Below are 16,097 nucleotides of genomic sequence, written 5' to 3' on the forward strand. Positions count from 1 at the left end.
ACTGTGTGAGCGGCTGTTAGTAAACAAAATACAAAAGGTGAACATCGTATGTCAGCAGTATACACTTGGGGTTGCGGTAGTGTTGTGGAATCCAGTTATTTGCTGTGTACCGAACTGTTACTTAGTTATTAGTGTGCTCACGTTCGTTGGACGGTATGTAGCTGATTCTATACACATAAAAGCAAAACTTCCGCACTTTGTTTATGATCACGAATGTTACGCCATCTTGTCGTTCGCGTGTGTCGCGAGAGGTGTATCGCATGTGGCGAAAAAAGGCTATGATAACGGTAGCGCGAATTAAGACGACTTCTGTTCCTTATTTATGTCTCTGTGTGTGATGGGGAAGTGGTTCTTTAGCGTGTGTGTTCTTCTGTTCCTTGTTCTTGGTCAGTTCTCTCAGAGCGGTAGAGAGTGTGTTGTTACAAAGTCTTGTGTTTTTGTTTATTACATTTTTCCCTTCGACTATAACCTTTTGGTGTAGTAATTTTCTTCTATTGATAGTTGTCGGTATAGACTGTTGCTGTTTCTCAGAATGTGTAGATCGTTTTTGATATTAGTAGGGCTATGGTTTTTGTTCCTTAGATGTTCTGCAAAAGTTGAATGACTGCTGTCACTCTTTAGAGCTCTCATGTGCTCTGTGTACCTCGTTCGGAAGTTTCTGCTTGTTTGTCCAATGTATTGGGCCTGACAAGAGTTCCAAGTGAGTTGATATATTCCAGCGTTGCTGAATTTGTCTGAGATTTTTTTGACTTTTCTTAGTCTTTTCTGAACTGTATTGTTTGTTCTGAATGTTACTGGGATCCCTTGCTTTTTCAAGATGTTTCCTATTCTATGTGATTTTTTGTTATTGTATATTAGTGTATACCATCTCTCTCTTTGCCCTGAAGTGGTGTGGCCTTCTGTGTTGTCTGTGTGTGCTGCATGTTTCAGTTTTATCTTGTTGTTCACTTCTGGCTACGCCAACTGAAGAAGGTGTAATGGCACTGTGGTATGAAAGTCACATTAAACATGATATTCTTTCTCTACGAAGTAGACGTTAGGTTGACCCACAATTAAGTGAGGAGTGGTGACATGTAGAATCTCTATCTCCAGTATCCTTTCTTATACTAATTATTTGTTTCTAGTGACGAAACAAACTCTATGTATGGTCACAGGACACTTATTCCAACTTTTAATTGAGACTCCGTACGCCGATAAAATTGGTTCTGACCTGGAAATGCAACTCAGTCCGCCCTTAACGCGGAATTAGATCCCTTCCTAACAATACAGCTCGACTACAATACAACTCGACTACAATATTTGAACCTATTATCAGTGCAACAGACCACCAAATTCCCTTCTCTGTGACTCATTTTTCTATCGCAACACCGATGCGGCACACTCGATGAGAATTTTTACATACAGGCTCCCTGTGGTGGTTTGTAGCATATTCAGTACATTCATTCACTTGGTTGACCGAATCGCCATGAACTAACTGCCTCGGCTATCCAGTGCATACATTCGACTCTGTTTTGTAATCACCGAAATAAAATCACGTAACTGCCACCTACACAGAACTGCCAACAGTGTAGAATGCAGAAATTTAAATAGGAGCTGTTCCTTTCTGAACTACTTTGCTGCGCTATCTGTTTGTTGAAACCGTCGTGCAGTGCAAAAGAAAAGCTGTAACTGTCTGTCTCTCAGTGGTCTAGATCCAGCCATATGCATTATCTCACAGCACTGTGGAACGCGGAAGTTCTGTAGGAACTGTTGCAGACTTCTGCAGCAGCTCTACCTTCGTGACAGCTAGTAGTGTAATGGTAAGCATTGCGCACTGTAGTTCAGACGTCACGACTTCTACTACATTTGCTGCTACATTTTTAAAACACAAATCTGCTGTCTGCTGAAGTTATCAATTTAATCGAACTTTGAACATAGTTCCCTTCACTTCTCAACTCAAAATAGTCCATTTGGAAAAACGGGCTAACTTCTGCGACATTTAATTCTTTTCTGGTTTAATAGATGGCCAGGCAGCAGATGCATCTCGAAGCTTTTGTATTATGATGGGGAGAGCGCATCGTGCCAAAATAGAAAAGTATTTTCTACATTAGCGTGGTTGTGGCATTTTATTCTTGTTCAAACCTTGTTTGGCAGCTTTAACTTATAAGAAGTTTTCTACATGCATGTAATCAATAAACTGCATGTGCATTGTCAGACTGTTTTTGATAATATCAAAGTATTCGCATATATCGTTGATGAGTAATTTCTCTTTCATGTTTAGTATTGTTTCAACAACACTAATAGAAACCTTACGAATATTGTGCACTGTATTGTAAGAAATGAAATAAAACTACCCAGATAACCTTACGACGAAAGTATGTTTTAGTAAGACTGAATATCTGTACACAGGCGTGCCTCTATCGGCTCGAATTAGTAAAACACTACTCACTTGGATTTCGATTGGGTCTGTGTTTATTTGGTATGCTGTGTCATACTCAAGAGGTATGAAAATGTGGCATTTCATAAAGAAAGTTGTGTATTCCTAGAAACCTAAAATTTGCTTGTCAGGAGCGGAAAGAGGCGTTACCTGTTGTGCAGCATTATAAGTTTCTCACCATTGCACTATGAGCTGAAAGTATTTTCCTGAGATTTGCTTATCAGTTCATTTCCTTCATATTTATCACCCTGGCATGTGAGTCTTAAGTGAATAACAATATTGAATTTCGTATCGTTGACGGTCAATTCGAATTTCGTCAGAGACGCTTGTATTCTGAAGCAGCTTGGCGGTCAGAAAGCCGAGATCTATGACCATTAAGACAACTTACTGAGTCGAGCTGCCAAGAGGATTTGATTTGTGAAGGTTTTCTTCTGATTTCGTCACATAATTTTTTCTGGAAATTCGCAGCTCCATAAAATAAAACAGAAAAAAAATATTCACACACGCTGGCCCCTACCACGGTTAAAGCTGACGACTCCTTGAACCGTTGCAGAACGAGACGTAGGCGGTAACAAGGGGCTACGGACACACTGCTGCTAGCTTGCCACTCTCATCCTGGTATTGGTCGCTCAGCCTCATCACGCATCGTGAAAGATAATGAAAGTTGTCTCTTATGTGAACAACAGCGTTTGTTTAGCCAAAAAAATGAATTTTATGTCTCAGTGTCTTAGTTTACATGAGGATTATATAGTACGAATCATTCAAATGGAAAGGGAATATCAAGTGAATTTAGCGAGTTAATTCAGTACCATACGCAGAAGCGATTGCACTGTCACGGTGATGCCAAATGTTTGTGACGATGTTGTCAGTTCTCAGCTGTACTAGTAACAGTTCTGTAGCGTTATAGGAGGAGAATCCCGTGCTCTTGTCATAGGAGGATACGGAGAGGAGGCGCGGGGTTTGGTTAATATCCAGCGTTTTCTCCTACCAGTAGTGTCAAACATTCAGCTGTATAATCTTCCATCACAATTACAGTTTCCCACAAAATATATAAGAATAAAACACTTACCTTGTTACGTTGTGACAAAAGATTATTTCAATACAACAGAAAGTCTTTGGAAATCAACTTTGCCCACCTGCCACGTAAAGCAAAAGAACAAACAGTTTGCACCTCGAAATCGATTACATCAATGTGCATTCTTCTGATCATAAACGTAGAATTTCATGAATTGCACGAGAATGTAGAAAAATGTTGGTGCGAATGGAAAATGTAAGAAACACAATTAACTAATTATTCTGTATCACACATAATTAATTCATTTGAAAATTCGGAAGAGAAGAAACTAAAAATTATGCCAATTAAGGCAGAAACTAAAGTGCAGATGCGGGTACTGTGCAGATCTGCGCTTTTTCATCTTAAGATCTATACAAATAATGTATACTAACCAGCGTATTCACTGCTTTCGTAATGTTTCCCTCTTGTTTAGTCTTCTAGTGATGAACTGAATCCACACCCATGAGTCCGGTTGTTTCTTTGTATCCTTCCATCTACTATCTGTGTGTGTTATTATTCGGTGTTCAAAAAGCAAAATACCATGCCTGCTCCCACGAGGTGTTAAAACGAGGTCGCAAGAAGGCTAACGAATTATAATCAAAATACAGTGAGACGCCAATTTGTCTGTCGCCATGGTGTTAAGTCGAGAGAAATAGTTGAGTTTTATTGCCTGCATCACCGGCATCCCATTGTCGTCTTCTCTTACTGAGATTTTCATATTACTCTGAACACAAGACGCCGTGGTAAATGGATATATTCTCCGTGACGAAACATCCCACATTCCATTCATCCTGATCCATTCGTTACGTGCATCGTCGGCAATGAGTGATAGGAAAGCGGTTGTGAGGTGACGAATAACAATAACTATGGCAGTAATAACAAATCAATAATCAAGGATGTTTACTGCATTACAGACGTTAAGAAGATAACCAAGAAAGGCTGAGTGTTCAATTGGTGCACTGCGTAGGTGTTCTTACCACATTGTTACTGAATTCTGCTCTGGTTGTTTGCAGAGAGAAAAGAAAGAACCTGTAGACATAAATATCGCTACTAGAGCGAGATATTACCTATCAACTATACTTGCTTTACATCACGAGACGAACATGGCGTCACTGAGTTGATATTTGAAATACATTTCTGTTTTCTCTCTCTGTCTCTCTATTTTTATGTTTTGAGGAAAGCATCGAGAGTCGCGAATTATAAGCAAGTAGGCATATAACCTGTTTACAGTTATTTTCATCGGGATACATAATGCAAAAATACAACTTTTAAGTGTATTATTGCGCAGTTTCAGTTAATGACAGTCAATGCTTGAGCTTGCTCGCATCCAATGGGGTGCAACCTATCATAGAAGCAAACACAACACAGATATTTCATGCAACATGCGCAACACAAACGAAATCTCGTTGCACTGACGTGTTGTCCGATATATTGCACGGAAAACATATCTGATTCATATTGCTAAATACAGCTCAATCAGATATGAATTTGGATACGTACCGAGTTTATAAAAGTATATCTTCAAATGCGCAGAAGGGCACATAGAGGTTCAAAAATAGCTCTGAGCACTATGGGACTTAACAGGTGAGGTTATCAGTCCCCTAGAACTTAGAACTACTTAAACCTAACTAACCTAAGAACATCACACACATCCATGCCCGGGGCAGGATTCAAACCTGCGACCGTAGCGGTCTCGCGGTTCCAGACTGACGCGCCTAGAACCGCACGGCCACACCGGCCGGCCGCACATAGAGATATTCGACTGAAACATAGCCATGACCAAGATTGTAACCGGGGTCGACAGCGTCGTCGTCCACCACCATGACAACTCGAACAGTGACAGTGCTCGGTGGGTTACTTACGTTTACTGGTATCAAAGCTACAGCATGAAAACACAAAAAGCTTAATAACCCGAAGATCATTAATTTTGGAACCAATAGGAAGTAAAGCAGTCATCAGTCGGAAGAGTGGTTTGAACACCACAGTGCTTTATTAGGGGTTTTGTTGGGGGTGGTATGCCGTTGCTTTCCTCCGACCTTTGAGTTGACTTACGTAGCCAGTTAATAGGGGAACCTATAGTTTAACGTCGCTTTCGGACCACAGTGCAACTCGGCATTTTTCACATCAACAAACACTGCCCGAAGGGAAATAAGTATAAAATGGCAAATAAAAATAGTGGGACTGATGAGGGTTGGAACCTGAGACTTTTTTTATTTACTGTGTTTAATATATTAGTAATTTGGTTTTACTTTATACCACAACAAAAATAAATCTATCTAGCACCGCATCGTGCTCTGAGTAAAGAAAACAATATCTCGGCACGTTCCTACACCGAGGTAATGTATATGGGGAAAACGAAAAAAAAGTGCTGCGTACGTGATGCAGAAGGGTGTGTCGCTACTCTCCGTACGCTTCTTCATCCAGGTACGTCTTCAGGTATGGCGTATGTTATTCCACCGAGAATCGAACTTAGTCATGTCAGCCCACTCAGTGGGTGTCTTCTCCTACCTGTTGATGATCCAGTTGCGTGGAGGGTCGCGTAGGGCACTCCCTAAGTAATTAGAAAAATACTATCTGTATTTTGGGTTCCGTACGATCTTGCAATGGCGTTCTTGTAGGTAGTTCCAAAAGTCGAATACATCATTAGGTCCATCGTGAAAAATGTAGTGTACCGCATGCGCACGGATCCACGTGACAGCGGTGGTCTTGGTGCGCGGGAAATACTGCTGATCCGGAAATAGTAGAAAACGAGGTGTAATGTGTTCCGGAATCACTCGTAGAAAATACGACACAATTTGTCGCACCAAGCGCCATACGTCTTCTGCCGCGCCACATGTGAGACGGTGTTCGTCCGTGTCTGGTGTCCCGCAGTCTACACATAGAGGCGATTCCGCCATGTTTATCTTGTGGAGGCGTGATAGGGTGAAATGTTTACCATTGACTGTGATGTACCATTTGGATCGGACGTCTGTGTTCAGTGTAACCGCGTGAATCGTCTTCCACACCACCTTCCAATTAACCTGAGGGCTTTTGGTCTCCACGATGTTTGGTGGGCGCCTCTGCTGTAGGACATAATATATATCCCGCGCCGACGCCTGTCTCGTCGGTGGTACTGCGATACGAACATAGCTGTGTTCAATGTAAAAGTTCCCGAAGTAGTAGAAGGGTGGGGGTATGTCTTGCGTCGTCAGTGGGGGCATAAGGGAGGGCGTAGCTAAGGACTCCAACAGCAAAGCTGTCAAACTTTCCGGGTGGTGGCGCCACAGCTTGATGTGTGAGCTGACATACAGGGCCACAGCTCTGTCGTGGACATGGACTAGACCAAGACCTCCCCTTCCTGGGGGAAGGGTCAGCGACTCATGCCTGTACTGACGTAGGCTCCGAATGCCGCTAATAGACGTCGAGCCATAAGCAACGGTATTGAAAGAACACGCGCTATGTGTGGAAAGCGCGATGCGAGGTAAACATTGACAAAGTGTGTCCTTTGGAGAATGTCGAGGGTCCGCAGACGAAGGTTAAAGATCTGGACCCGAATTTGTTGTAATTAGCGGCGGTAACTAAGAGCCGCAGTGCACCGTATGTCGTCGTGAAACTCTATTACGAGACAATTGATAGTGCCACAAAGCTGTAGGGGTCCGACACACGCTGGGGTCAACCGCTCTCCTATGGCCATAGCGACCGATTGGGCGACGTTGAGACAGCTGCCGAAAGCCACACCGTACGTGGTAATCCATTCTAGTGCTCTGATGACATCGTCGCGATTGCGGAACACGAGAATCAGGTCGTCTGCATATGCCGTACAGCGAAATGTGACGTCACGTAAGGTAAGACCGGTGAGGCGTTGACAGAGGCCACAGAGGAGCGGTTCTAGTGCCAGAGCATATAGTAACGTCGACAAGGAGCAGTCTTGACGCACGGTGCGGAAAATCGGGAGGGACTGCGAGAGACACCCGTTAACGAGCACTTTGGAAGTCGCTCCTCGGAGGAGGCACATCACGTCGTCTGTGAATTGCTGTGGGTAGTACTTGTGCTAGAGAACGGACGTTAGGTACACGTGATCCACTCGATCAAATGCTTGGTTAAAATCTTGTGATGCCAGCGCTCCCGGGATGCGGCGTGCCCTAGCTTGGACTATTAAGTCACGGTATCGACACAGTGCTGTGTGGATGTTGTTGATAACCCCTAGGGGAGTCTGATCTGGTGAGATGACGTAAGGTAGGGTCGGTCGTAGACGGCTTGCTAACAGTCTGGTGAATATCTTCATGTCGCAGTTGACGAGTGTTAGCGGGCTGTAATCTTGTATTCGAGTCCTACCTTTAGGTTTGTGAACCGGTATAATTATTCCTTCTACGAAGGTCGCAGGGAGCGGCACCGCGGGAGACATGAACTCCCGACAGATGTCTGTCAACGTGGGAGCCAGTAAATACTGGAAAGTTCCCTAAAACTCCACAGGGAGCCCGTCGGGGCCAGGAGACTTATTCGCCGCTCCTTTACCTATGGGGTCGATAACTTCGTCTTCCGTAATGTCGTTCAATAATTCACTTTGTAAATCCTGTGCGACAATGCCGTTAACCAGTTGTGAGACTGCTGTCAGGGTCGTCGGGTCGGAACATTGAGCAGACTAAAGTCGTGCCTAATAGTCGAAGAAGGCTGCAGCAATATCGCGTTGTGTGGTGTGATGACGGCTGTTCTCAGTGGTGATGGCACGTATCAGCGCCCGTCTTCGCAGTGTACGTTCTCGGATGACGTGGTGCATGGTAGGTCGTTCCGTTGCGAGTCTCCCTTGTGTTCGCGCTCGGACAATCGTAGTCGCATATGGGCTACGATGTGTGCCCTCGCACGCTGAACTGTCAACTGCCGTTCCGGTGTGGGTGGCAAGGAGGTGCATTCGCGAAGGACGGTGAATTAAAAATCGAATGTCTGCCGCCTCCAACAGCAGTCTCATGACCATATGTAATAAAGGTTCTCCGTAGGGCCGGCTTGGCGCAGTTTAGCCACCAACTAGTCGACGTAGGATACGTCGGGAGTTGGCGGACGCACAAACTCCACGTGTCTTCCATGGCGCGTCGACAATCCGGAGAAGCGAGATGAGAAAGGTTGCATTTCCAGGGATGTAGGCTGCGCCACGCCCGTTGGCGACGAAGGGTGACGGCACATGTATAGGCCTCGTGATCAGAACAGGCTACTGGCCACACCTCTGCCTCACTCACCGTTGCCGCGAGAGAACGGGAGACGTAAATCCTATCGATGCGACTAGACGAGCGACTCGTGAAATGGGTGTATCCCCATCTATTTCCTCGGACAAGTTCCCATGTATCTATCAGTTGGAGATCGCCGATGAGTGTCCCAAGTTCGGGGCACGGTGAATGACATAGCAGCTGATCGTTAGGTGCTTGGGTGAAATTGAAATCGCCCCCTAATATCAAGTCATCGTGCCTGCCCTGAAAAAGCGGTGATATTCCTTCTGCGAAGAAGAGCGATCGGTCACTACGGCGAGTCGTCCCGGAAGGGGCGCGCACATTGATAAACCGGACGCCCTGTACCATTACGGCCATTCCTCTAGCGTCGGAGAGATATCGAACGTCGTCCGCCTCGAGGCCCTCTCTGAAGAGAACTGTGACTCCACTGTTAGTTGGCGTGGCGTGGGACACATGAGCCGCATAACCATACATACCTGGGAAATCGGCGACGAAGACTTCTTGGAGAAAGACAATGTCAGCGTCCGCTGCATTGAGCATGTCTTGGAGCAGCGACAACTTCGTACGTGTCCGAATGGTGATAATGTTGATGGTCGTTAAGCGATAGGTCTGTAGATCGTCTCCTGCGGTGGGGGCCGCCGTCAGTGTCGCCGTGAAAGGTGGAGACTGTGATCTGCTGGCCGCGTCCGCGCCGTCATCTGTTGCTACTCGGGAGGGGCCGAGGTGTGGGAGCAGAGACCCCTCTCCTCATCCACCACAGCGGGCGTAGAATTGTCTTCAATGTCATCCGCCCAAGGTCCGTAAGTTGACGTTGGCTGCGCTAGAACACGTGTGGGCTGAGGGACTAAGGGTGAATTCGCAGTTGTTTCTGGTTGTGTACCAACGGCGGGAACTGTGCTGGTCATCTGTTTGCCCGAGAGAGCGGAATCGGGTTTGTCAAAATCAGAGAAAGTGACAGGTGAGGGCAATCCCGTGTCATCCATTTTCCTCGTCGTTTCGTCGGCCGTCCGGTCGTCAGCTGGAGAAGACGTGCGCTGGAGGCAATCGTCTGAGGGTGTGCGACGTCGCTTTCTATGTTTTCTCGGTGAACTTTGTTTGCGGACGTGGGTTTCTGTGTCCGAAAGAGTGTGTGGTTCCCGTATCGCATCCCCGTCAGGTAGAAAGGCAGACGTCGGTACAACCCTAGCGTCGAGTTCCATTCTCTCGTCCGAATCTTCATGTGGAGTCGATGGGCGGCGTTCTTCAATCTCTGCAGACACCGTAATGTTGTTGGTCAATCCAGGACTGGCGACAGGTGCGCATTCTAACGTTTCCTGTCTTCCAAGGGGTTTGTCGTCTCTCATGACGGTCGATCGTGTCCCCTCAGCGTAATTGAGGGGGAGGGCCGTGAGCGTAGGAGGTGGTGTCGTGTCATGTAATGGAATTTGTGTAATCCGACGTTGAATACACGCCGAGTGCACATGACTCTCCTGGCCGCAACCAGAACAAGTAAGAGGTTGTCCGTCGTACATTACTACTGCTCGACAGCCACCTATGACTAAGTAGGATGGCACATGTTTCTTTAATTCAATTTTCACTTCTCGGACGCCGTTGAGGTCCTGGTACATCTCGAAAGTGTTCCATTTTTCGGCCAAGTGGCTAATTACCGTCCCAAAAGGTGGAAAGCTGAGGTAACGACGTCCGGTGGTACTTCGAAAGAGAGTTCGAAGCCTCTTAGTGTGCGTAACCTAGTCCAGCATGGTCAACAGTAACCTCTCGGATGTGATTATCGGAGTGTTTGAAATTGAGAGTGTTCGCGTATCTGTTCACAACTGCGTGACATAACTCGTGATCGACCATCTTGACGTAAACGACGCTACTTGTGATGGATAGGTGGATACCGATGATGTGCTGTGTCGGTATTTGAACTTCGTCACGGATGAATCGTTCTACTTCAAAGGCTCGTGGTCGGGCGTAGTCGCACTGGAAGCTGATCTTGGTGGTAGCTTTTCTGTACGAATGGGCCATGGCGACTCAGTGTTAACGGACGCGAGTATTAGCTGCGGCGAGGAAGTAAACAAAGTACGCGCGCTCGCGACTCTGCGGACGGGACGTAAACAAGACGTCCTCGCCGCTCACAAGCCGAAAGCAGATTGACGACCTTCGTGGTATTCTTGCTCTTTATCACTTTGCCACCACGCACCCAACACTGGGGTTGCTGCTTGGCATTGACATTGGGATCTCTCGTTTGTGCCTGCACTGGCACTTTCGTGTCCCTTAGGACACCTTACCTTTGGGATTATCCTCGTATACGTGTGTGTAAACGCCTTCCAATGATCACTCAAGGGAAGACAAGAATACACAGTTTAGCTTCAATATTATAAATACGCCTCAATTTGTGGAAGAACGCAGACTTAGGTTGATAATAATTTTGAATATTTATCAGTACTGTACCCATTGGTGTTAAACTCGTTTTCAACCAATGATTCCCACAGCTGTAGGAACACTACTTGTGACACCTCTTAGACAAAATACTTACACAGTGCAATCAGACGGAAGGATCAACATAACACAAACTGTGGGCAGTTTGTTTTACAACCTTCGTACCTGGATAAAGAGCTTTTCCTATTTGAGATATCTGTGAACGTTGCTGCATAAGATGATTTAAGAAGAAACTAAATTCCTTCAGCTACGTCAATGTTTAAAGAAATCGTCTTAACGGCACTAAATCGTAATTTGTGAATCGTTTACCGGCCGTACTCTGCCGCATTTCGCTAGTTGGGAGGCAAAAAGCTCGCTGTCAAATTTCACAGAATCAAAAGGGGGACGAAATGTCTCCCACTGGAGGGTCATGTCCTTTAATTTAAGCCGGCCGCGGTGGTCTAGCGGTTCTGGCGCTGCAGTCCGGAACCGCGGGACTGCTACGGTCGCAGGTTCGAATCCTGAATCGGGCATGGGTGTGTGTGATGTCCTTAGGTTAGTTAGGTTTAAGTAGTTCTAAGTTCTAGGGGACTAATGACCTCAGCAGTTGAGTCCCATAGTGCTCAGAGCCATTTGAACCATTTGACTAAGGGTAAGGACAATGAGTCGTATGCGGGTTTTGCAACTGTGAAATACTTCCCTACATTATAGAAGCGAATATTAAATTTGAACTAATATTGCGAAAATTTTGGACTTGGATAGCTTAGAATGAAAATCTTTCTGTTTACTGCAAAGGAAAACAATTGATTTTCTAAAACATTCTCCGTCATACGCAACTTGAAACAGGTCACGTCGACCAAATCATATAGAAGAACTGACAGTGACGTATATCGGAAGGCAGTAAGATCCCTTGGCTTTTGGTTTGGCAGTATTCGACAGCATTTCTAAGCGCAAGTAAATGAAGAAAGGCAGCGCGTTTTTGTTATCAAGTAACGTCTTCATCAATTACTTTAGTTTTAATGTGATCTACGAGTAATTGCTGATGTTTGATATTACATGAAAAGGATTCCGTAGACAGGGAAAGAACCTGCTCTTGGGAAACTACTTCTATAGTGACCAAAAGGCCTTAAATGATCTTCAATCGAATGTGTTCCAGCAGCGGTATGAAGAAAATGATAGTAATAATGACGGTAATAATCGAATTATCCGGTAACTCCACACTTCACAGTGGATTTTCTCGAACTAAGAAATTTCCTGAATTAATGAAAATTTCAAACTGGCTTCACATCGAGGCTATTATGCCTAGAAGAGTCTTTACATCCTGTTGACATGAGAATAGCATAATCTCCACGTCGGAAGCTTGCTTATACTTAACCATTTAATAGACTCGCATTTTTTCCACCGTGACTAATTTTGTAAGCTAAGCACATGACCCGTTACAGCACACTCTGGGAAATGTTGCCACAGTGGTCTGGTGGAACCAACTATGCAATGCGTGGGTTCAGGCATTTACTTTTAAGAGGCACAAACAGATTTACTTGACCTCTGGTAACCTCAAGAGAAAGATGTTATAATCCAGAATCTGCATTAAACATCACGTTCCTTGAAACTTCCTGGCAGATTATAACTGTGTGCCGGACCGGCACACAGTTTTAATCTGCCAGGAAGTTTCATATCAGCGCACACTCCGCTATAGGGTGAAAATTTCATTCTATCACGTTCCTTTTTTCCCAACTGGGCAGAGCCGATTTACGTTGGGAAATGACATAAGTGGAGGTCACGGTAAACAGAAATACTGTCGCCAGTAAATTTACATACACTAGAAAATTTTATTTTATTTGATGAACCAATAGCCATTTAAAGGATCAGGGCTCTTATTTTACTTGTACTTGATTGAACTACAGACGTTGAAAAATTTGGTGCTGGACTGTGATTCGAATTCGAATCTCCTCTTTCGAGGATCTAAATCTCTCGAAACGGTATGGTTCAGTCATTTCGTTCCTTTTCCCAAGACTGCAGTCTTCTCTAGGTCTCCTCCAAAGGTAAGTATGTGTATCCGAATCCTGATTGGATACAAAAATATTCATAATTTCATGTCATGCCCTATCACGTGCACACCGGCCTGCTAGTGAAAATTAACGTGCATTTTTAATGTCTGTTCATGTGTTGCGAACAATTTCTGGTCAAACACACACACATCTTACTGTTGGTGAGTAAGCAATTGATACTTAATTTATATTGGTGGACGATAAAGAAGAACAATGGGAGTGCGGTTCGATTGTCGCTCAGGCACAAAAATTTGTATCCTTATTTTAGATTCAAACACCTAGCAGCCGCTAACAAAAACCGATACGTAACATTTGATTTTACTTATTTAACAATCCGATTACATGATGGGTTCGTACGTCCATCACAGAACTTCACATCATCCGCTTCATCTTTAAATGGATACACACTTTGTAACTTCTGAACTGAGGTATATCAGACATCTTTCGTGGTTAGTTAACAGGGATGAAAGAGTCTTGATAGCAGACATGGTTTGCTACAAAAAGTGTCGTCTTTTGTTTTCAAGTTTAGATTTGGGTACTGATATCGGCGAAAATTTCGGTAATTCATGACTCTTCATGGCTAGTCAGTAATATGAAATGATTAGATTAGATTAGATTAATACTTGTTCCACAGATATTGAATACGATATTTCGTAATGATATGGAACGTGGCATTTTAATGAAAGATTTCTTTACATAGCAGTATTCAATTTATTTACAACAATTTTTTACACTCTCTCTCATTCTTTTTTATTTCTCTCTCTCTCTCTCTCTCTCTCTCTCTCTCTCTCTCTCTCCCCCCTTCTCTCTCTCTCTCTCTCTCTCTCTCACACATACATACACACACACACACACACACACACACACACACATATATATATTCTCTTTTTATTTTTGTTTGTTTGTTGTACTCGGCTATCGGAGAGGCACGAAAACGTCCGTGAATGAGTTTCTTAGTTTTGAGTACAGTTACGAAAGAAGTAAAAAAACAGCTATGAGAGTTACTGATTTATGATGTTTAGTTAGCAGTCAGTTCTGAGTATTATTAGTAACTACGCTCCAGTTCCTAAACCTAGTTACAGAAATGCGAATCAGACGCATTCCGTATTCCAGGCCGTAGCAGCCGCGTCTCTGGGACGCCAGCTATGGTCACTTCCCAACCCACTGTAGGATCACATCGGTTCGTCTTCTTCCTGCTCGTACTGTAATTGAGATTTGGCAACAAGGCAAGGTATGTTTCGCAACGACTTACTTCCTTGTGTGCTCGGAATTTAGCCTTAAAGTTCACTTGACTTTTCCTGTTATTTCCACTGAATAATCTGAGTTATTATCGCTTGAGGTGTAACACAAGATTTTAAATTTACGGTTTTCAGCCAGGAAAGTCGTTGCACGTGAAAATGGCATCTAATCTCGTCCTTTAAATAGCGGTTTACGAGTTCTAGCCACTATTGGTCCCGTAAAAGGAAATGTAGACGCATTCTTCTTCCCTAGTTCTGTGGAAACATGCTAACCTTTGAGAAAACGTCTGTTAAGGTTTGCGGTTCCAGTATTGCTGACTGAAACGTTTTTATGCCTTCTGTGAAAGAGCTGCAAGCAGTCAGATCAAACATCGATGAGCAGATCGCAAGAAAATACTTTCAGCTCCTAGTGCAATGGTGAAAAATTTACAATGCTGCACAACAGGTAACGCCTCTTTCCGCTGCTGACAAGCAAATTTTGGGTTTCTAGGAACACATAATTTTATTTATGAAATGCTTCATTTGTATACCTGTTGATTATGACACAACATACCAATTAAACATAGACCCAATCGAAATTTAAGGGAGAGGTATTTTACTAATTCGTGCCGGTAGAGGCACGCCTGTGTACAGATACTCAGTTTTATGAGAACAGACTTTCGTCATAAGGTTATCGTGGGTAGATTTATTTCATTTCTTATAATACAGTGCATAATTTTCGTAAGGTTCAATTTAGTGTTGTTAAAACAATACTAAAAATGAGAGAGAAATTAATAATCAACGATATATGCGAATTGTCTGATGTTATCTATAACAGTTTGACAATGCACATGCTGTTTATTGATTACATATGTGCAGAAAACTTGTTCTGAGTTAAAGCTGTCAAGCAAGGTTTGAAGAAGAATAAAATTCCTTTACCAGACGACAGCTAAGGTAGAAAATACTTTTCTATTTTGGCACGATGCGGTATTCCCATCATAATACAAAAGCTTCGAGATACATCTGCTGCCTGGACGTCTTTAACCTGAAAAGAACAAAATGTCGTAGAAGTTAGCCCCTTTTCCAAATGGACTATTTTGAGTTGAGAAGTGAAGGGAATTATGTTCAAAGTTCGATTAAATTGATAATTTCATCAGATGGCAGAATTGCGTTGTAAAAAAGGTAGCAGCAAATGTAGTAGAACTCGCGGCGTTTGAACTACAGCGCGCAATGCATACCATTATGCTACTACAGGGTGTTTCAAAAATGACCGGTATATTTGAAATGGCAATAAAAACTAAACGAGCAGCGATAGAAATACACCGTTTGTTGCAATATGCTTGGGACAACAGTACATTTTCAGGCAGACAAACTTTCGAAATTACAGTAGTTACAATTTTCAACAACACATGGCGCTGCGGTCTGGGAAACTCTATAGTACGATATTTTCCACATATCCACCATGCGTAGCAATAATATGGCGTAGTCTCTGAATGAAATTACCCGAAACCTTTGACAACGTGTCTGGCGGAATGGCGTCACATGCAGATGAGATGTACTGCTTCAGCTGTTCAATTGTTTCTGGATTCTGGCGGTACACCTGGTCTTTCAAGTGTCCCCACAGAAAGAAGTCACAGGGGTTCATGTCTGGCGAATAGGGAGGCCAATCCACACCGCCTCCTGTATGTTTCGGATAGCCCAAAGCAATCACACGATCATCGAAATATTAATTCAGGAAATTAAAGACGTCGGCCGTGCGATGTG

This window comes from Schistocerca cancellata, chromosome 3 (genome assembly GCF_023864275.1).
Source record: "Schistocerca cancellata isolate TAMUIC-IGC-003103 chromosome 3, iqSchCanc2.1, whole genome shotgun sequence".
Taxonomy (NCBI): domain Eukaryota; kingdom Metazoa; phylum Arthropoda; class Insecta; order Orthoptera; family Acrididae; genus Schistocerca; species Schistocerca cancellata.